General features: G+C 41.2%; 1 protein-coding gene and 1 long non-coding RNA gene across 2 annotated transcripts in view; one reads left to right on the top strand and one right to left on the bottom strand.

Annotated features, from left to right (window-relative positions):
- LOC141049568 (uncharacterized) overlaps positions 1 to 7192 on the bottom strand; it is a 40793-nt gene extending 33601 nt beyond the window's left edge. Inside the window, exon 1 of the long non-coding RNA XR_012220391.1 lies at positions 6942 to 7192. This is a non-coding gene — a long non-coding RNA (uncharacterized lncRNA). The remainder of the gene's footprint in view (positions 1 to 6941) is intronic.
- The window catches only part of ASIC1 (acid sensing ion channel subunit 1), a 523004-nt gene that overhangs the window by 116852 nt on the left and 384739 nt on the right, over positions 1 to 21413 (top strand). The window lies entirely within an intron of this gene.

Below are 21413 nucleotides of genomic sequence, written 5' to 3'. Positions count from 1 at the left end.
CACACATAACAGGTTATTCTGAAAAGACAGCTGCACTTTAGAGGGAACCTGTCACCATAAAAATGCAGTCCAATCTGCAGGCATCTACACCTACAGCAAGAGCAACTGAGTAGATTTACATATATTGTGTAAAGATATTATTTTCTTTCTCAGATTTTGTGGCATTTCTCTTCCACGTGGTGCCATTGCTGACAGCATCAAATGTGAAGGGATTTTCTTTGTTAAATAATGACCTTTTACACTCGACTGTCTGCTGAATACCTGTTTAACCCCTTCACGACACATGATATAGACTTATGTTATATGCGTCAACCATGACTTTGTGCGAGCCCACTACTTTCCCTTCAAATGATGTCTGATTTAATCAGCCATCATGTGCCTTTAAGAGCTGCGGGTGGAGGAGAGCAATAAGAGGTGATGAAAACATTGTAGCTAACCCAAAATGGTATCAGTAAAAATGTCACCTCAGAGCTAAAAAAAATAATCCATCACACAGCACTATATCCCGAAAATTGAAGGCGTTAAAAGGTATCAGATGATAGAAAAAACATCTTTACTTGTGTCTCTTTCTTTGTTTTTTTCACCACTTAAATAAAACAAAAACTGTATATGTTAGATATCTGCATAATCGTACTGACCTGGGGAATCATATTGTTAGGACAGTTTTACTATGTAGTGAACATGGTGAATAAAAAAAAATTCCAGCATTAGGCTATGTTCCCATGTATGCAGAAAATTTCTGCATGAAAACCGGACTCCTTAAACAAACCAGACAGGCCTAAATGCATCTGCACTGATACAGGGTGCAGCGGACCCAAGTAAAATGGCAGCTGCACAGGTGCATAAATACCAAATGAAACAGCCAGCCTACAATCAGGGATTGGCCGTGTGATACACCAGTGCAGAAAAAATAATCCGCATGTGGCAGTGTTCACACAGGGAATGCAGGGCTTCTGGCTCACAACCTCTTAGTAACACCATATAGGGGGGCTGCCCAGTGCCAACTAGAATGCATCCCGTGTGAACTGAGGCCACAAGTTTGCAGAACCATTTGGGCCCAACTGCACCCTGGAAAAAATATAAAAAGTGCACAAAAAACATATCAATATATGTAAGGTATTGGTTGATCTTAAGGCCTTAATACGGTAGCTGGCAAACTAACGTCAAAGTTCCTTACACTTGCCAGTCCTACTCTAACATGAAAATCTCAAAAATAGGAAAAAATCCTCCAATCCACACGGCCAATCCCTGATTGTAGGCTGGCTGTTTCATTTGGTATTTATGCACCTGTGCAGCTGCCATTTTACTTGGGTCCGCTGCACCCTGTATCAGTGCAGATGCATTTAGGCCTGTCTGGTTTGTTTCAGAATTTTTTGGAGGATTTTTTCTTCTTTTTGAGGTTTTCACATGAAAACCTGACTCCTTCCCAGAAAACGCATTTTACGCGCAAAAACGCGCTTTATGCGTTTTTTTCTGGGCGTCCCCAGACACATAAAAAAATAGCTAAAAGCGTGGACTTTTCCACAAAATTTTAGAGCATGCTGCGCTTTCTACCACGATGCGTTTTTTTGGCGGAAAAAAACGCAACAATATGCACAAAAAGTGCAAAATGCATTAAAATTAATTTAGATGCTTCTTTTAAGAGATTTTTAAGTGTTTTTGCCGGTAAAAATGCTTACATGGGCACACAGCCTAACAGTTCATCACAGGATAAAATGAATTGAAAGAAGGGGAGGAAAAAATGAAGAAAAAAAAAAAAAAGGGAAAATCACCCTGGGGCGATGGGGTAAATGGTTAGATTTACCTGTGGTTGAATTCTTGTTTTAATTAGACTGTTGTAGCGTAAACTTTAGCTTTGCTCCTAAGACTTTCATTGGGGTGCTCTCAATTTTGCAAATTCGTCTTGAATGAATCTGTTTTCATATTTTGAAATATTGTCTCCCATACAAAAAGGTTGATACTGAAAGAAAGCTAAAGATTTTCTGACAAATCTGTTGGGGTGTTCTCATTTATGCTGAGGACTGTATAGGTATTCAGAATACGCTCTCCGTGTCATTGAGGGAAATCATTTTTCCTCTCCAGCCTGTGAATGTCATCTCTCTCAAACAATGTAATACAAAGTAGGAAATTTGATCATGTAAACCAGTTTTGTGTTAATTTAAGCGCATTTTTCATCATTTATTTTAGGATCCGGTGTAATATAATGAGCAATAGGTTATGTTTACTGCTCTGCAGGAATGGTGCTGAACAGAGAAAGCAAAAGGGGCACAAATTCACATATCGGTGCAAAAGACCTCTATCTAGATAGTAGTAGCTTTTTTTTCTTAGTTCTCTTCTTTTTTGTTCATTCAGTTTTTGTTAAGTTAGTAAAACAAAACAAATTTTTTTACAAAAATTTCAAATAATATTTTTCTATATGCGAATAAGATGGCTTGAGCCTAGATCATGGGCATATAAGAAGCCTATACAAAATACAGATACCTATTGTAATTATACACCACACGTTTGAGTTTGTAATAATACCATACAGCCCCCATAAAAAAAACAAAAACATGGAGGAGCTTCTGTATATGGTTATACAGCATACAGGTGCGATTGTGTCTTGACCATTGTTCTAGGAAACAAAGCTGTGCCAATATAAAATTGCTTTCTATAGGGAACCAAATCAGGCCCAGAAGGGCTACGTATATAAAATGACTCCTTTGAAATATTAGCAAATTTTATCAGACTTTTCAAATTATTGATCTTAATGTAATCAAGAGATTTGACAATTATGATTGATAATTCACCTAAGGGCGCACTGAACGGACTGGGCGTGCGACTCAGCAGAGAGAAAGACGTATTTAATGTAATGTACATGGTTACAATTAATCATTCATGGGTCACTAAGTTTATTAAAAACTATCCAGTGCAACTGTTCAAAAAATGTCTGATCATTTATCATAACTGCATTTACACAGCTTTTAAAGAAAACTGACTAGGCACATACATTCTTGTTTAGGAGCAGCCACAGACAGAAAAAGCCCCTGTGCAAGAACAATTTGGAGGCCAATAGCTCATCATGGTGCACAATTCCACCTGCTTTGGAGATAAAAGTGGCCCTCTTGCCTCCGGGACCCCTATGCAGCTGCACAGGGTGCACCAACACTCTTGTTTTAACATTACTTTAAACCCTTAATGCTAAAGCCTGCTTTTACCTTCGTCACAAGGTCAAATTTTTCAAATCTGACATGTATAAATGTATGTGGTAATTAGAGATGAGTGGATCGATATGCGCAACCCCGATATGCTCAATGCCTAAGTGTCCTTAGCTGTTGGATTCCCCAATGCGGTGTTTGTTTCTCAGCCTTGGCATAATGTCATCTATGTGGCGTGCAGTGCACAGGTGATGAGGCACCAGTCAGGCTAATCATAAGCCGAGCCAGGGATCCAGCAAAATAAGGAAATTTGCTCAGCTCCCGTCCATGGCAGAGACAAATGACCTGCACCATGGACTGGGTTTACGTGAAGCAATCCATTTATCTCCAGTGGTAACAACTCTGGAATACTCATTCACATTTCAGTGATTCTGAGATTTTTTTTGTCTGTGACACATTGTACTTTATGTTAATGTTCAATTTAGGTTGACATTATTTGTGCTTACTTATCAAAATATTTGAAATTTACCAAAAATGGAAAACAAGAAAATAGCAGTTTTGGAACTTTGAATTTTCATGCCACTAAAACTGATTGCACTAAATAGTTAACATTTACCATACGTCTACTTTACGTCAGTTTTGTTTTTGAAATTTCTTTTTTTTTTCATTAGCATCTTACAATAGGGTTAAAAGTTTAGCAGCAATTTTTCAACAACATTTTTTTTAGGGACCACTTCACATTTGAAGTGACTTTGAGGGGCCTAAATGTTCAAAACTTTCCAAACAGGACCGCATATTAAAAAAATTCACCCCTGAGAGTATTCAAAACCGGCATACATGAAGTTTGTTAACCCTTCTGATGCTGCACAGGAATTAAGGCAAAGCGAAATGAAAAAAAATTTTCACTGAAAATGTTACTTTAATTTTTTTTTTTTTTTTTTCACTTGAGTAACAGGAGAAAATTAATTCAAATTTCAATCCTCGTTTTATTAATACACTTTTTAAACCTAAAACCTGGGGTAAGTCAAAAAAAAAAAAAAAAAAAAAAAAAGTAGTACCTGTTACTTACGCTTTTTTTCTTCATTTATAATCCATATTATATTTTGGCTAAAAATATCAGTTTACTCCAAAAAAATAAATAAGGCAATGACAAACAGAACAGAAGAGGTTCTGGAGTTTCTGGGAATAAAAACAAGAATCTCTTTTCTAATTCTGGACATTTCTTTTCATGACACATTCATATTGAATCTTTGTAAAGTTTTACATACGATAATTTGTTTTGTGCAAAGAAAGGATAACTGAGTCTCCTTTAGAATAGCCGACCCATGATGCCTATCCATCTCAATCGAGATTGATTTTGGTCATGTCTTCATTAAGAATTGTATGGCACTAAATCTATATCTTCTCCATTTAGTAATTTACCTTTAATTCAGTGTGGTATCTGATTAGCAGCCATGCCCTTTGTAATTAATACGATTCTGAAAGCTCAACCAGCTATGTTAATCAGCTGTCAAACTTAGGAAGCTAATGGCTGACATGGGATGTTCACATCACATTGGACGTGGACTGTTCCTTTAGTCAAAATCCTTAAATCAGTAACTGATGTATGTGTGCATCGAAAGTTGATTAATGAATGCTTGGAGAAGTATCATCAAATTGGAGAACTGCTAAGGAGGAAAATTGTTTTGATAAATATGCCCCCGTGGTTCATTTCCTAGCACCGGCCAGAGGTTTTACTCTAAACTGCAAATGAAATTAATCATATCTTCCACCTCACAGCCCTCATTAGTAGAGCATGGAAGACCATCGCTGCGATACCAATAAAGCAAAGCAAAGGAGATTGTTTTTTTTCTTTTTAGTACAGTACCGAGCTTGTATACGTTATTCAGTAACAAGCTATGCTACAAAGTTGGAGAACTTGGACACAGGGGAGCCATGAATAAGTCCTTGTCTCAAAAGCGATAGAGAAAAGGACTCTCAAGCTGACTTGGCGAAATAATTTAATAATGTTTCTGAAGAACACCAGGGAACCTCATAGATTACAGAAAAGAGACCAAAGTATGAAGTATAATGAGCACTGAAGCTGTGCAGTATGTTCCCACATAGGCAGAATGATGGCACTTTATCTGCAATCTAATGCTGGGGCACCGGTATAACAAAATGAAATTTCCATCTTCACATGTTTCATTGGGTAGTGTGAGCAGGATCTATCGAACGCATCAAGGATCAGCCCCAACATCAGCAAGTTCCACATTATCTATGAGAATGTTGGGTGCAAATTCATTGCTGTGGGATCACATTGCATTTCTGCACACAGGGTTTAGACTGGACCTCCAGAGAAGCAGAGGCTCATTCAGACTGGCATGTCAATTGGTACCCAAAAGAGTCTTAGGAGGGTAGCAGAAGACAACACTCTCAGAGGCTAATCACCTTTTTTCTTATTAAAATGAACCTGTCAGTACATGAACGTGAGTGAACCTGTTTTGCTACCTCATCTGGGAGCAGCTTAAGGGCAGTTTCACACGTCAGTGTCACCGGTACGTGTAGTGACAGTTTTCTCACGAACCGGAGACACTGACACACATAGACACATTCTCATGAATGTGTCTATGCAGATGTCAGCATGTTTTCACGGACCGTGTGTCCGTGTGCAAAACACTCTGACATGTCCCTTTTTGTGCAACAGCACGGATCACACGGACCCATACAAGTCAATGGGTCCGTGTAAACACGTACCACACACGGATGCTGTCCGTGTGCGTTTTTAAAAGTCAAAGGGTTAATATTAGAAATAATTTTTCAAAAACACGGACACGGACAGCACACGGATGACCTCCATATGCACACAGACACACGGATAGCTCTGGTACCGGTTTTTCCGGTACCGGAATTATCTGGACGTGTGATACTGCCCTAATATAGGGGAAGAGACCCCAAATCCAACCATTTATCACCTATTTTACTGGGTGCAGTGGTTCTGACACAGAGTTTTTAGATTTAGCATAAAGCAAATCTGAGAAAGCTAATCCTGCCCACACCATAACTGTCCCGCCCACACCAGGCTATGCATTTACATTGTTTATACACAGTGAGCTGCTTTTCAAAGGAGGAGACTGAGTCAGGCTAACATGCATGCGCTGCTGCACTCTCACTCAGCCCCAGATCCTGAAAAATAAAGACGCTACAGATCTCGGAAAATGGCGCCATTTTTTTTTCCTTACAAACTTTAGATTTTTCTTCACTACTTAAATTAAAAAGAACCTATACATGTTTTCTATCTGTGAACTCATAATGACCTGGAGAATCATAATGGCAGGTCAGTTTTAGCATTTAATGAACATGATAAGCAAAGAAAAAACAATTGTGGAATTGCACTTTTTTGCAATTTCACTGCACTTAAATTTTTTTCCCATTTTCCAGTCCAAATCAATGGTGTCTTTCTAAAGTAAAACTCATCCCACAAAATAACCAGCTCTTATACGGCTATATTGCAGGAAAAATAAAAAAAGTTATGGCTCTGGGAAAAAGGAGGGCAAAAGAACAAATGCAAAAAACAGAAAATCACAAAGTCGTTAAGGGGTTAAGTGTCCCTGCACTCCTCCAATGCTAGAGAGGCAAAGCTGCCGCTAATGGCAGGACGGGAGAGCGCACTTTTTGTAACAACCATGCCACTTATCGGAACTGTCAATAGTCAGAAGCACAGCGCCCCCTAGCACACAGGAAGCCAGAAGGCAGGGAGAAGGTTTTCTCCTGAAATAAAAGCATGAAACATAGCAAAAAATAGTAGAAAAGAACGGCACTCACCGGGTGATGTAGTCAAGGCTTTATTATAAAAGCATATCAACGGGAGAATGGGTGCAAAAAGGAAATAGGAACGACGATCGTTTCACGCTGCAAAGGCGGTTACATGGTGAGCTGCAGGCGGACAAGGAGGAAATACCCACAACCAGAAGTCAGGATGCCTCCCACCGGTGCCGCTCACCTGCTAAGCAATCAACAAAACAACAAAAAAAAGTGAAAACAAAACTATATAATACATATAATAGTACCATAAATACAATAGGAAAAAAGAAAGAAAACCACAAGCCAGAAAGAGGCGAAAAAATGATGATTTTTCACAAAAAAATCTCTCTTGCAAAAAAAAATTTTTTTTTACAAAAAAATTTTTTTTCCTTTTTCACAAAAAAACAGACATATCAATCCTCTCATTAAGTCCCATACATTCTAAAGCACGGGTTTGCATAATCCACCTGGCTTCTCGTTTCAGTAAATTCCTATTCAGATCACCCCCCTGTGAGGGTAAAGTAACCCTTTCTATGCCAGCAAATGATAATGCATCGGGACTGCCACCGTGTGCTTGTCTCATATGGTTAATAAGTCTAGGGACCCCTTTGCCTGTCAAAATAGAATTGAAGTGCTCCCTAAACCTAACATAAAGAGGACGTATAGTTTTTCCTATATAAAAAAACTTGCAAGGACAAAATAAAACATAAACAACATGGGTGGTTTTGCATGAAATAAAATCAGTGACATAATGAGTTACCGTACCTATACGTAAACAACGGTCAAGAATGTGCTGAGAACAAAACGGACGATGCCCACATCGATAATTACTAGAGTTGAGAGAAACGGGTCGGTCATATTCAAATGTCGGCGACTTTCACTGAAGTTGGGTTTCATGAAGCGAAACCCGACCATAGCGTTAGGTCGGCCACGAGGTCGGCGACCACAGCGCCAAAGTCGCGTTTCAAAAGATGCTTCCAGCGCCCTTTTTCACCAATGATGGAGGACGCACACTGTGGGCAACGCGATGACATAGGCATTGGTCACCACCATCTTTGAGAAGGTCATGCAAGTGATTGGTTGGCTTTGTGTGGCGTCACAGGGGCTATAAAAGGGCGTGCACACTGACCGCCATCTTACTTCTGCCGATCTTAGCATTAGGCCGGGGTCACACTAGCGATTAAAACGGTCGAATGCAATGCGATAAAAAATCGCATTGCATTCGAACCCATGTTATTCTATGGGGCAGCTCACATCATGCGATTTTTTATCGCATCCGATCCTCGGACCGAGACAACCGATTTTCGGATCGGATTCCCCAATGCAAGTCTATGGATGCGATTGGAAAACGCACCAAACGTGTGACTTGCGATTAAATCGCACAACTTCTCCAGGTCTACAGGATAGAGCATCAGGCATTGGCATTGGATGTCAATTTGATGCTTAGATGCCATTAAAATTGGTTCCTTTTCGGAAAATGGGATGACAGACGGATATCTGGCCAAGAATTCTTTGTGCGATTTCGTACCGTTAAAATGGGACCGATTTTTTAATGGTTGTGTGTGACTCCAGCCTTAGGGAGAGTTTGCTGCTGCTGATTCAGAATAAGGGAGAGCGTTAGGCAGGGAAGAAAAACCAAAAAACTGCTTCTGCTGTTAGCTATTTCCACTTACAACACAACACTTTGTGTGCAGTGACAGGGGAGGCTCTATTTTTGTGCATCAGCTCTGTTGGTTATTAGGCTGCCTTATAAGGCTCCCTGATAGCTGCATTGCTGTTTGCACACTGCTGTGCATACTGCTTTTTTTAAAAGCAAAAATACTTTTCTTCCTCTTTTCGGCACAGTTACCAAGCGTTCATTTTTCCACCCTTTTGTGTGTGCAGCAGTCCTGCTTATAAGGCTGGAGTCACACACAACCATTAAAAAATCGGTCCCATTTTAACGGTCCGAAATCGCACAAAGGTATCTTAACCAGTGTTGCGTTTTTGATGCGATTTTTCTTCATTGATGCGATTTTAATCGCATGTAAGGATCCTTTTCACATCCGTCTGGCGAGATTTTCTCGCAGGATAGCAAAATAGACATATAATGGAGCCTAATGACAGGTTTCCCCACACAAACTAATTAATAGATATAGACAAATTAAATATATATATATATTTATATATATATATATTATACATGTTATAGAGACACATTAATATATATATTTCTAGTTCATACAGTTCTTAATTGCAGAATAGCCGCTGACACATTAGCCGGCTTTTGTATAATTCTGCTCCTGCCCGACATGAAATGACACATGGTTTACATATAGTTAACCATTTCATTTCATGTTTTTTATTTTATGTCTCTCACTATTAATTATATGAGGGCTTGTGGGTTAAATTTTGGGCTTGTAGGGGTTCATTTAAGGGGTTAATTCATTGTATTAAATTACGGGGACTCAATGCAGCCTCAGTCACGTCAGCGGGAGACTCCGCAATTTAATACAACGAATTAACCCCCTAAATGAACCCCTACAAGCCCAAAATTTAACCCACAAGCCCTCATATAATTAATAGTGAGAGACATAAAATAAAAAACATGAAATGAAATGGTTAACTATATGTAAACCATGTGTCATTTCATGTCGGGCAGGAGCAGAATTATACAAAAGCCGGCTAATGTGTCAGCGGCTATTCTGCAATTAAGAACTGTATGAACTAGAAATACAGTGGGGAAAAAAAGTATTTAGTCAGTCAGCAATAGTGCAAGTTCCACCACTTAAAAAGATGAGAGGCGTCTGTAATTTACATCATAGGTAGACCTCAACTATGGGAGACAAACTGAGAAAAAAAAATCCAGAAAATCACATTGTCTGTTTTTTTTTCATTTTATTTGCATATTATGGTGGAAAATAAGTATTTGGTCAGAAACAAGCAATCAAGATTTCTGGCTCTCACAGACCTGTAACTTCTTCTTTAAGAGTCTCCTCTTTCCTCCACTCATTACCTGTAGTAATGGCACCTGTTTAAACTTGTTATCAGTATAAAAAGACACCTGTGCACACCCTCAAACAGTCTGACTCCAAACTCCACTATGGTGAAGACCAAAGAGCTGTCAAAGGACACCAGAAACAAAATTGTAGCCCTGCACCAGGCTGGGAAGACTGAATCTGCAATAGCCAACCAGCTTGAAGTGAAGAAATCAACTGTGGGAGCAATAATTAGAAAATGGAAGACATACAAGACCACTGATAATCTCCCTCGATCTGGTGCTCCACGTAAAATCCCACCCCGTGGGGTCAGAATGATCACAAGAACGGTGAGCAAAAATCCCAGAACCACGTGGGGGGACCTAGTGAATGAACTGCAGAGAGCTGGGACCAATGTAACAAGGCCTACCATAAGTAACACACTACGCCACCATGGACTCAGATCCTGCAGTGCCAGACGTGTCCCACTGCTTAAGCCTGTACATGTCCGGGCCCGTCTGAAGTTTGCTAGAGAGCATTTGGATGATCCAGAGGAGTTTTGGGAGAATGTCCTATGGTCTGATGAAACCAAACTGGAACTGTTTGGTAGAAACACAACTTGTCGTGTTTGGAGGAAAAAGAATACTGAGTTGCATCCATCAAACACCATACCTACTGTAAAGCATGGTGGTGGAAACATCATGCTTTGGGGCTGTTTCTCTGCAAAGGGGCCAGGACGACTGATCCGGGTACATGAAAGAATGAATGGGGCCATATATCGTGAGATTTTGAGTGCAAACCTCCTTCCATCAGCAAGGGCATTGAAGATGAAACGTGGCTGGGTCTTTCAACATGACAATGATCCAAAGCACACCGCCAGGGCAACGAAGGAGTGGCTTCGTAAGAAGCATTTCAAGGTCCTGGAGTGGCCTAGCCAGTCTCCAGATCTCAACCCTATAGAAAACCTTTGGAGGGAGTTGAAAGTCCGTGTTGCCAAGCGAAAAGCCAAAAACATCACTGCTCTAGAGGAGATCTGCATGGAGGAATGGGCCAACATACCAACAACAGTGTGTGGCAACCTTGTGAAGACTTACAGAAAACGTTTGACCTCTGTCATTGCCAACAAAGGATATATCACAAAGTATTGAGATGAAATTTTGTTTCTGACCAAATACTTATTTTCCACCATAATATGCAAATAAAATGAAAAAAAAACAGACAATGTGATTTTCTGGATTTTTTTTTCTCAGTTTGTCTCCCATAGTTGAGGTCTACCTATGATGTAAATTACAGACGCCTCTCATCTTTTTAAGTGGTGGAACTTGCACTATTGCTGACTGACTAAATACTTTTTTTCCCCACTGTATATATATTAATGTGTCTCTATAACATGTACAAAATATATATATATATATACAGTATATATATATATATATATTTATTTAATGTGTCTATATCTATTAATTCGTTGCTTTATTTAACCGGACACTGTGATTTTACTGTCTTTAGGAAAAAAAATTGCTGGCTTTTGGTGCGATTTTTATCGCAACTCACACATCGGGTCCGTTTTTACTCCCATTTTTTCTCGCCCCCATAGACATGCATTGTCGAATCCGATCCGAAAATCGGTGACAATCGCAGCATGCTGCGATTGTCTCGGTCAGAGGATCGGATGCGATAAAAAAATCGCATGATGGGAGCTGCCCCATAGAATAACATGGGTTCGAATGCAATGCGATTTTTTTATCGCATTGCATTCGTCCGTTTTATTTGCCAGTGTGACCCCGGCCTTAGGCTGCCTGCGTCCATACATGGACTGAGCGCATCATTGTTAGCGTCCTCAAATCTCTAGTGAGATCCAAATTCTCACCAATCCTATAGACACCCTCCACCTTGTCATACACCATCCAATTTCAGCCTGTTACATTGAGGTGTAATCTCTACTGGTCCTGAGACAATAGTTCAGCGTCCTCAAATCTATAGTGAGATTCAAATTCTCACCAATCCTATAGACACCCTCCACCTTGTCATACACCATCCAATTTCAGCCTGTTACATTGAGGTGTAATCTCTACTGGTCCTGAGACAATAGTTCAGCGTCCTCAAATCTATAGTGAGATTCAAATTCTCACCAATCCTATAGACACCCTCCACCTTGTCATACACCATCCAATTTCAGCCTGTTACATTGAGGTGTAATCTCTACTGGTCCTGAGACAATAGTTCAGTGTCCTCAAATCTAGAGTGAGATTCAAATTCTCAAAAATCCTATAGACACCCTACACCTTGTCATACACCATCCAATTTCAGCCTGTTACATTGAGGTGTAATCTCTACTGGGCCTGAGACAATAGTTCAGCGTCCTCAAATCTATAGTGAGACTCAAATTCTCACCCATCCTATAGACACCCTCCACCTTGTCATACACCATCCAATTTCAACCTGTTACATTGAGGTGTAATCTCTACTGGGCCTGAGACAATAGTTCAGCGTCCTCAAATCTATAGTGAGATTCAAATTCTCACCAATAATAGATACACCTTCTACCTTGTTTTACAGTACCATATAGCTGGTGGTATTTTGGGTAAATTTTCACAAAAATGAGGAAGTATGGTGGAAGACGCCATGGAAGTGGGCGGGGATTTCCAGCTGGTCCCGACGGTGGTGTTGCATCTATTGGTAGTGGCAAAAGCACAATAGCACCTAAGGCAGGAGGTGTTGAGCCTGCGTCATCGTCTGGCTCCACAAGGCCTCGAAGGCTCTCTTTTTTGGGAATAGGTAAACCACTTTTAAAGCCAGAACTTCAGGAACAAGTTTTGGCTTACATTGCTGTCACAGCCTCCAGCTCTCTTGCCTCCTCTTCTGAACTTTCAAAAAATAAAAGTACTGAGTCGTCAGTGGAGGCTCCTGGTCAGGATCAACACCTATCCTTGTGTCCTTCACCCCTACCAAAAGTGAAGGATGTGGCAGGACACACTACTGATTACTCGATGGAGCTCTTTTCACATACCATGCCTGGGTTAGCAAGTCAAATCGTGAATCCCCCAGTCCAAGATGAATCTGACATGGAGTTTGGGTGGCCAGCCAGGGCAGTGGGGTTAATCAGTACCGGGCCGGTGGCTCAGAGGGATGTGTCACGTTGGTGGTGATGACCTGTTCCGTCGCCCTGGGCGTCCATGCAAAGGGGTGAATAACGTTTATAGGTGAATGATTCGTGACTCCACCTGTGGTTTCTGATCAGATTGACCCGTGCTGCCGTGTCGCTTCTCTGGGACAGATGTTGTGGTGCAGCTAAGATGTAGAAGCCCTGCACAGGTAGGGGCGTAGTCGAAGGGCAGATGAAAGAGTTGGTAGATAGTGTGCAGTGCAGGATGTAGCAGAGCCGTGCGCCAGGCGCAGGAGAAAGATGACAGACACAGTCGTGCAGTTCCTTTACCTGTACTTGGTAAGTGCCGTCCAGGACCCAGAGTACAGATGGAGAAGGAGTTGGTCAGTCTGGAAGCAAATTTGGAATTCTCTCTCTGCACATAGGTAGTATGGCCTCCGTTCTAGTGCTTATCTGAGGTACTCGCAGTACTGAGTTCACTGAAGTTCCCCCTGTTGACTCTCTTTTGGAACTTTCTCGTATAGCAGGCAGCCATAGCCTTTTCCTTCTGGCTCACACACGTCGCTGCTGGGGCCTCCGAGCCTTAGTTGGGAACAGAGCATTTACAGCTGCTACTTCCTCCGGTTTCTGCTCCAGGACCGTCAGTGTCCCTACAAACTCAGAGACCGGAATCCCGACCATGCGCTACAGCTAGGAGTGAGCCTTAACTCTGCTCATCCTCCAGCTCCCCTTCTCACATCCACACACTTCCCCTTCCCTTCACAGACTGCCCTAACTTTTTTATAGTCCTCTGTACCCTGTATTGGATCTGTACTTTTGATTCATTTGGGACTTAATTGACATATTATGCCAATATATTTGTAAAGTGAGGCTTTGACCTTGAGGATTTATATATCTTGATTGTGGCTTTGTACAAGAGGAAGCTTTGGTTTACAAGAGGGCTCCCTCTAATTTATCTCCTGAGGAAGATTTGTCAGAGATCACCAAGTGGTCTGATGTTGTGGTAAGAACCGCAGATAAAGGTGGCAACACGGTGCTGCTGCCAAGGTCACTTTATTTGAATGAAGCCACCAGACAACTTTCTGATGTTAATACTTACATGAAGCTTATAAATGATCCCACGGGAAAATTCAAAAATGATCTTCGTTCTTTTCTCAGGAGGTATGTCGAATCAGGGGTCATCCCCAAGAAATTAGCAGAACGCTTGCTACCGGAGTTCCCCAAAAAACCCTATTGGTACTGTATTCCTAAAATACATAAGTCTATGTCTGTCATGATCCATGCTGGATCATGACTCTTAAAAAGCACAGGTAACCTTTTTGCTCTAAGCTGTGCTTAAGTTTGGTTTTTTGCCCCCGGTGGCCATTTGGATTATTACCCAGGGTTTTTTTTTGTACTAAGTTTGCCCCCAGTGGAGGTGAGCGTCATTGCACTCTGGTTTCTTTAGTTAAGTGCACATGATTAATGCAGGTGTGATTGCTCTGGCTCTGCTATAAAAGAGTCACAGGTGTTGCAATCAGTGTTGGTGATAGTGTTCATTTCAACCATCCTTGGTGTAGGAAGGAGCTGGAGAGCATTCCTTGCAGCACTGTCTGAGCGCTGGTGTGAAAGAAGTCATAGGGGATTTCCTGACAGCTCTGACAGAGCTTGGTGGCAGCCATTCAGGAGGAAAGCTGCATTCTGGTGGTGGACTCTGTTGCCGGGAGCAAGAGCAACAGAGTAAAGCTAGGGCAACAGGTTCCTGGTCGGCGCCCGGTGCAGAACCGGCATAAGGAACGTTAGGAGTGTTAGGGACGCTGACTCAGGGGAGTGCAGTAGGTCTCCACATCCCTGTTCCCTATCGCAGGGCCCACCGTTGTGACTGTTTCCCCTTTCCCCGTGTCTTGTTGTTTTAGTTACCGGCTTGCGGGCCGAGTCACACAGGACAGTTAACGTGCCGCGTGTTGTTGTTTCAGTTACCGGCCTGCGGGCAGTGTCACACAGGACGGGTCATCGTGACAATGTCCTGCCCTCCTGGCCAACCCATTGTGTCCGGGATAGGGTCTCTTACTGAACCTCTCTCCCAGTATATGGATTGGCTGCTTCGTCCTCTTCTTGGCGACATCCCCTCATATATAAAAGACACTAAAGATTTTTTGAAAGTTGTCAATGATTTTAAATGGCAGCCTGGTTTTTCTCTTGTGTCCAATGATGTGGAAAGTCTCTATACTAAGATCCCCCAAGATCTAGGGGTAGATGTGATAAGGGAAATTTTAGCCACAACGGACAAAGACGCTGCATTCATTGACTTTGTATGTGAGGGGATTCGTTTTGTTTTGAGACACAATGCATTTAAATTTTAGAATACTTGGTAACTACAGCAGGTCGGGACCGCGATGGGGACTCCGGAGGCGTGCACTTTCGCCAATCTTTTTTTGGCTGTTTTTGAAAACAGGTATATCTATTCACTTTCTAACGTCTTTTTGAAACACATCAAGATGTATATTAGATATGTGGACGATGTATTCATTGTGTGGGACGGCCCCCCAGATGTATTTGACAATTTTGTGGAGTATCTTTACAATTTAGGTGACATGAGTATGTCATTTACTTCCTAATTTGGGGGCACCTCAATTGAATTTTTGGATTTTTTTTAGAGAGGGTTCGCTCTTTACTTCAGTTTTTCGTAAACTATCATCCACTAATGCCATGCTTCACTATGACAGTTATCACCCTTGTTACATGAAAAATTCTTTACCGTATAGTCAGTTTCTTAGACTAAAATGTGTAAATAATACCCAAAAAGGCTTTGTTGACCAATCGCGAGAATTATATAACAGATTTTTGAAGAGGGGTTACCCTGAAAACCTGCTAAAAAAACACAGAACAGGTTTAATCAGAACTCAAGTGGTGAGGCGAATAAAAGGGTTAATTGCAAGAAGGATGAAAAGAGGTTCGTTTTTCGTTTGATTTTGGTCCTATGGACGGTGCAGTCAGGTCTGCAATCCGTAAAAATTGGCACATTTTAAATCATGATACTGATTTATCAGAAGTGGTGGAGAGAGGACCCCTATTTGCTTGTAGGAAAAGTGTCAGTTTAAAGGACATTCTTGTACATAATCATATAGAAGACCCACATAGTAATTGGCTCAATTTGATGCCCCCGAAAGGTAATTATCGATGTGGGCAGTGTCTGTTTTGTTCTCATCATATTCTTGACCGCTGTTTGCATATAGGTGCGGTAACTCATTATGTCACTGATTTTATTTCATGCAAACCTACCCATGTTGTTTATGTTTTATTTTGTCCTTGCAAGTTTTTTTTTCATATAGGGAAAACTATACATCCTCTTTATGTTAAGTTTAGGGAGCACTTCAATTCTATTTTGACAGGCAAAGGGGTCCCTAGACTTATTAAGCATATGAGAGATGCACACGATGGCAATCCTGATGCATTATCATTTGCTGGCATAGAAAGGGTTACTTTACCCTCACGGGGGGGTGATCTGAATAGAAATTTACTGAAACGAGAAGCCAGGTGGATTATGCCAACCCGTGCTTTAGAACGTACGGGACTTAACGAGAGGATTGATATGTCTGTTTTTTTGTGAAAAAGAAAAAGGGAAAAAAAAAATTTTTTTGCAAGACAGGTTTTTTTTGAGAAAAATCATCATTTTTTCGCCTCTTTCTGGCTTGTGGCTTTCTTTCTTTTTTTGCTATTGTATTTATGGTACTATTATACATATTATATAGTTTTGTTTTCACTTATGTGAACTATGTATATATATTTTTTTTGTTGATTACTCAGCAGGTGAGCGGCACCGGTGTGAGGGGTCTCGACTCTTGGTTGCGGGTATTTCCTCCTTGGCCGGCTGCAGCTCACCATGTAACCTGTGGAAGCGTCTTTGTAGCGCGAAACGATCGTCGTTGCTATCTCCTTTTTGCACCCGTTCTCCCGTTGATATGCTTTTATAATAAAGCCTTCACTACACTACCCGGTGAGTGCCGTTCTCTTTTCTACTATTTTTTGCTATGTGGATTAGCTTATGTTCCATGAATGTGCACCTAAGGGTAAAACAGTTGTATTGCCGGCTGCGTCTCTTTCATACACGTATGATGGTTCGGATGTGTGGACTATTGTGATGGTGCTCGCCTTCTATTTCTGGACTTTGTATTGTTGAAAAACATGAAACAACCCATTTAAATCTATAGGTTGTCTGTGTAAATCATGGACTTGTCAAGCCATTCAGAAGAAGAGATGCTCTTTATAGACCCTGTCTAATTTGGCTAATATATGAACGTCCCGAACAGGGAACTCTATTAACACAGAAATCCTTAACAAGACATTTTAAAAATTGGTTTTCTAAATCAAACAATCCCTATAATGAGTTAGTCCTGGCTTGAAACAAGATTGAGTTACATTATTGGAAGGCATAAGATCAGTTGTAGTCTACAGACAGTGGATCAATAATGCACATACATAAGTAAGAGATTTCTAAATGATGGAGCAAAGGTCATGAAAGCGCTGGATTGCCTTGTTAGAAGCACTAAAACCACCATGTGACAATATCCACGCTCCAGATACATACAGTCTGATGTACATGAACTTTCCACAGACATAGACCTGCAATGTATAAAATCTCACCATTACTTTAGACCTTCGTGCTGCCGATCACAAAGAAAATCATTGTAATTATTGTTAGCGAATGAAAGAGCAAAATCTTGGTTGGCCTTTGGGCTGACTGATTCATCAAACTCTTTTGTTTCTCTAAAAGTGCATTAATTATCTCAATTAGAAAAGTGTCTTATCATTTAAAGGGATATAATTCTTAATTAGTGTATTTGTCACATCAGCCCTCAATGCTGTGTTCATTCTGTCCCCCCGTCCTCTTATTACTGCAGGAAAATCCACTTCCATTTAGATTTTACTTGAAAATGTGTTCCCTCTGTCAGAAAGATGAGCGGATTTTGTTTCTATTATAGAATATTGTATTGGAACTTCATTATTACTTTCCACATGTACATGAGTCCTGTGAAGGTTGGGGAGCTCTCACTCTAAGTATGTGATCAAACATGAAGGGAAGGACATGGTCCAATGATCTTTGTTCAAAGGTTAAACAATTCTCTAGATGTGGGTCAGAAATATACAGAGGAACAGGTCCATAATTTTATTGCATCTGAGGAGCTCTTTCCAGGGGTATACCATCCATAGACCACACAGCTGATATGGCGTTTGTCAATTGAGGGGACTTGGCGCTGAGTCACAATTTTAGCGGTATTTTCATCCTCAGGATGCAGATACTGTTGAAAAGAATGGTGCCAACAGCTCTGATCCACCATTAAGTTTTCTGGGTTTGAAAGTGCCCTCTTTTTGTGTGAGGGGCTGTGGTAGCCCTCATACTGATTGGTGGGCTGAGGCTTTAAAAATACTAAATGGTAGGCTGTGGGGACCATCATACTGTGTGGGGAGGCTGTGGGGGTCATCATACTGAATGGAGGCTGTGGGGGTCATCATACTGAATGGAGGCTTTGCGAGTCATCATACTGAAGGAAGCTGTGGGGGGCATCATACTGAATGGAGGACGTGGGGGTCATCATACTGAATGGAGGACGTGGGGGTCATCATACTGAATGGAGGCTGTGGGGTCATACTGAATGGAGGCTGTGGGGGTCATCATACTGAATGGAGGCTGTGGGGGGTCATCATACTGAATGGAGGCTTTGCGAGTCATCATACTGGATGGAAGCTGTGGGGGTCATCATACTGAATGGAAGCTGTGGGGGTCATCATACTGAATGGAGGACGTGGGGGTCATCATACTGAATGGAGGCTGTGGGGGTCATCATACTGAATGGAGGCTGTGGGGGTCATCATACTGAATGGAGGATGTGGGGGTCATCATACTGCATGGGGGCTCTGGTGGTCATCATACTGAATGGAGGCTGTGAGAGGGCATCATACTGAATGGAGGACGTGGGGGTCATCATACTGAATGGAGCCTGTGAGAGGGCATCATACTGAATGGAGGACGTGGGGGTCATCATACTGAATGGAGTACGTGGGGGTCATCATACTGCATGGGGGCTCTGGGGGTCATCATACTGAATGGAGGCTGTGAGGGTTCATCATACTGAATGGGGCCATACTTCTAAAGGGCTCTTAACATAAAGATGCCCATCTTCTCTAAAATTTCACATGCAGCTAATAATCACTGACGAAAACGAAGGCGTATGGGTGAAAGAGTCAGTAAAAAAGATAAGTGCAAATTGATGGTAAAAAAAATAAAATTATTATTTCATGAAAGTTTGAAGGCCAAAATAATAGTAAGGTTTTTGTGCACTGATTGAAATCCTGCACAATATTGTCTTGGTGGAGTGCGGCCTCTTTGCAGGTTATGCTCTGGAGTTTGTGCTATGGATCTCCCAACTATACTTGCTAAAATCTAATTTTTATCTGTGCATTTTAATTTTGCATTATCTATAGGGTATATATTTTTGTTGATGTTTGTTTTTATTTTCACACTGAGCTTTTGTTTTTCTCTTTATCTAAATAGACAATAGTAAAACAAACCGGACATTGCAACATCAGCATAGATTTTGAAGAAGTTCTTTCTAGTCAATCATTTTCCTAGTGAGAGGGTCTGACCACACAAAAATGTTGTTCATTTCTAACTGAGTAAAAGGGACTAAATTATTGCTTTGCATAATTACATATACAGTACTTAAATAGATTGTTTATGTTCTTAGTAGATTTAAATAGTGAGAATTGTACATTCACCCGGGAACCTACTAATTATCCTTTAGTGATAAATTGTTTAATTAGAGCTGTTTCATGAAAAGCCGTGCAATTCTATCAATGTGGACATTGCTCGTGCCGTTCTGCAGCTGATTGTCATAGGGGTGTATTTGCAAATAATGGACAAAGTTTAATAAATTGCAGCTGAATTACAGCAGCAAAATGAGGAATAAAAACACAAGTGATTTTGTGATTATGCGATATGGCCGCGCTATTGCTTTAGTGAAATTTTAAGCGATGTTCTCGTTTTAAGCATATTCAGACATATTCACAGAATGCCTATTTTGGGTACTACCATGTTTCTCCAAAAATAAGACAGAGTCTTTTATTGTCTTCTGTTCCGAAATATGATTAGGCCTTATTTTCAGGGGATGTCTTATTTTTTTCCATGATCAGCAATCCACATTTATCTTTGAATAAAAAATTAACATTTATTCAAATGTAATCATATCATCACTCATACAGTGCACATGTACAGTATATACACCCACTACACAAACACATGTAAATATACACAATATACATACATATACATATATACACATATACTGCACATGCACATGTAAATATACACACTGCACATACATACCATCCTGTCTCCTCTTCAGTTCTTCTAGACTCCTGCAGTTTGGTGATGCTGTAAGGGGTACAGAGACTGGTTTATGTCTCACCCCCTTAAGCGGCTGGTAATTATCATTATTATTATTATACATTTTTATAGTGCCATTTATTCCATGACGCTTTACATGTGAAAAGGGGCAGGTATGGACAAGTACAATAAACATAAGCAATACAGGACACACATAAGTACAGGAGGAGAGAGGTCCCTGCCCGCAAGGGCTCACAGTCTACAAGGGATGGATGAGGATACACTAGGAGAGGGGAGGGCTGATCATGCGCCGGTTCAGTAGGCTGAGTATCCCTGCAGGTTATAGTAATATGTCTGATATATATATATATATATATATATATATATATAAATGTATATACTAGCTGCTGGCCCGATTCTAAAGCATCGGGTACTCTAGAATATGGCCAGCGGGAGATTAAAATAAAAAAAGTGATATACTCACCATCCGACGGCCCCCCGGACTGTGTCCCTCCTCTCCATGCTCCCGGCATCTTCTGTTCCCAGTAATGCTTTGCGCCAAAGACCACTGCTGGCATCACTCTTGCAAGAGCGTGACGTGATCAGCAGTCTTTGGTGCAAAGCCTTACTGGAAACGGAAGATGCCGGGAACGTGGAGAGGAGAGAAAAAGTCCGGAGGCCATCGGAAGACGAGTATATCACTCTTTTTATTTTAATTCTATTATTTACACGTTTATGGTACCCAGGGTCTGGAGGAGTCTCCTCTCCTCTGGACCCTGGGTACCGCTAGCCGGTCATCTCCCGGCTGCGTCGCCGCTGACGCCCGTGCGCCTGGAGATGACCCGCGGCAACCGTCGGGAGATCAGCGGCTAGCGCCGCTGATCTCCCGACGGTAGTGGTGGCGTACGTCCTTTTAATTGAGGACTGCGCCTGTGCACTGCGCCTGTCGCTGATTGGTCGAGGCCTGGCGGCCGCGACCAATCAGCGACGCAGCATTTCCGTTACAGATAGACACCATAAGACAATTATATATATAGATATGTGGTTATGTGTAATACAATGTACAT

The sequence above is a fragment of the Dendrobates tinctorius genome, unplaced genomic scaffold, assembly GCF_039654945.1.
Source record: "Dendrobates tinctorius isolate UK_male_01 unplaced genomic scaffold, ASM3965494v1 ptg000145l, whole genome shotgun sequence".
Taxonomy (NCBI): domain Eukaryota; kingdom Metazoa; phylum Chordata; class Amphibia; order Anura; family Dendrobatidae; genus Dendrobates; species Dendrobates tinctorius.
The sequence above is the reverse complement of the archived record's forward strand: the minus strand, read 5'-3'. Positions and strand labels throughout refer to the sequence as shown.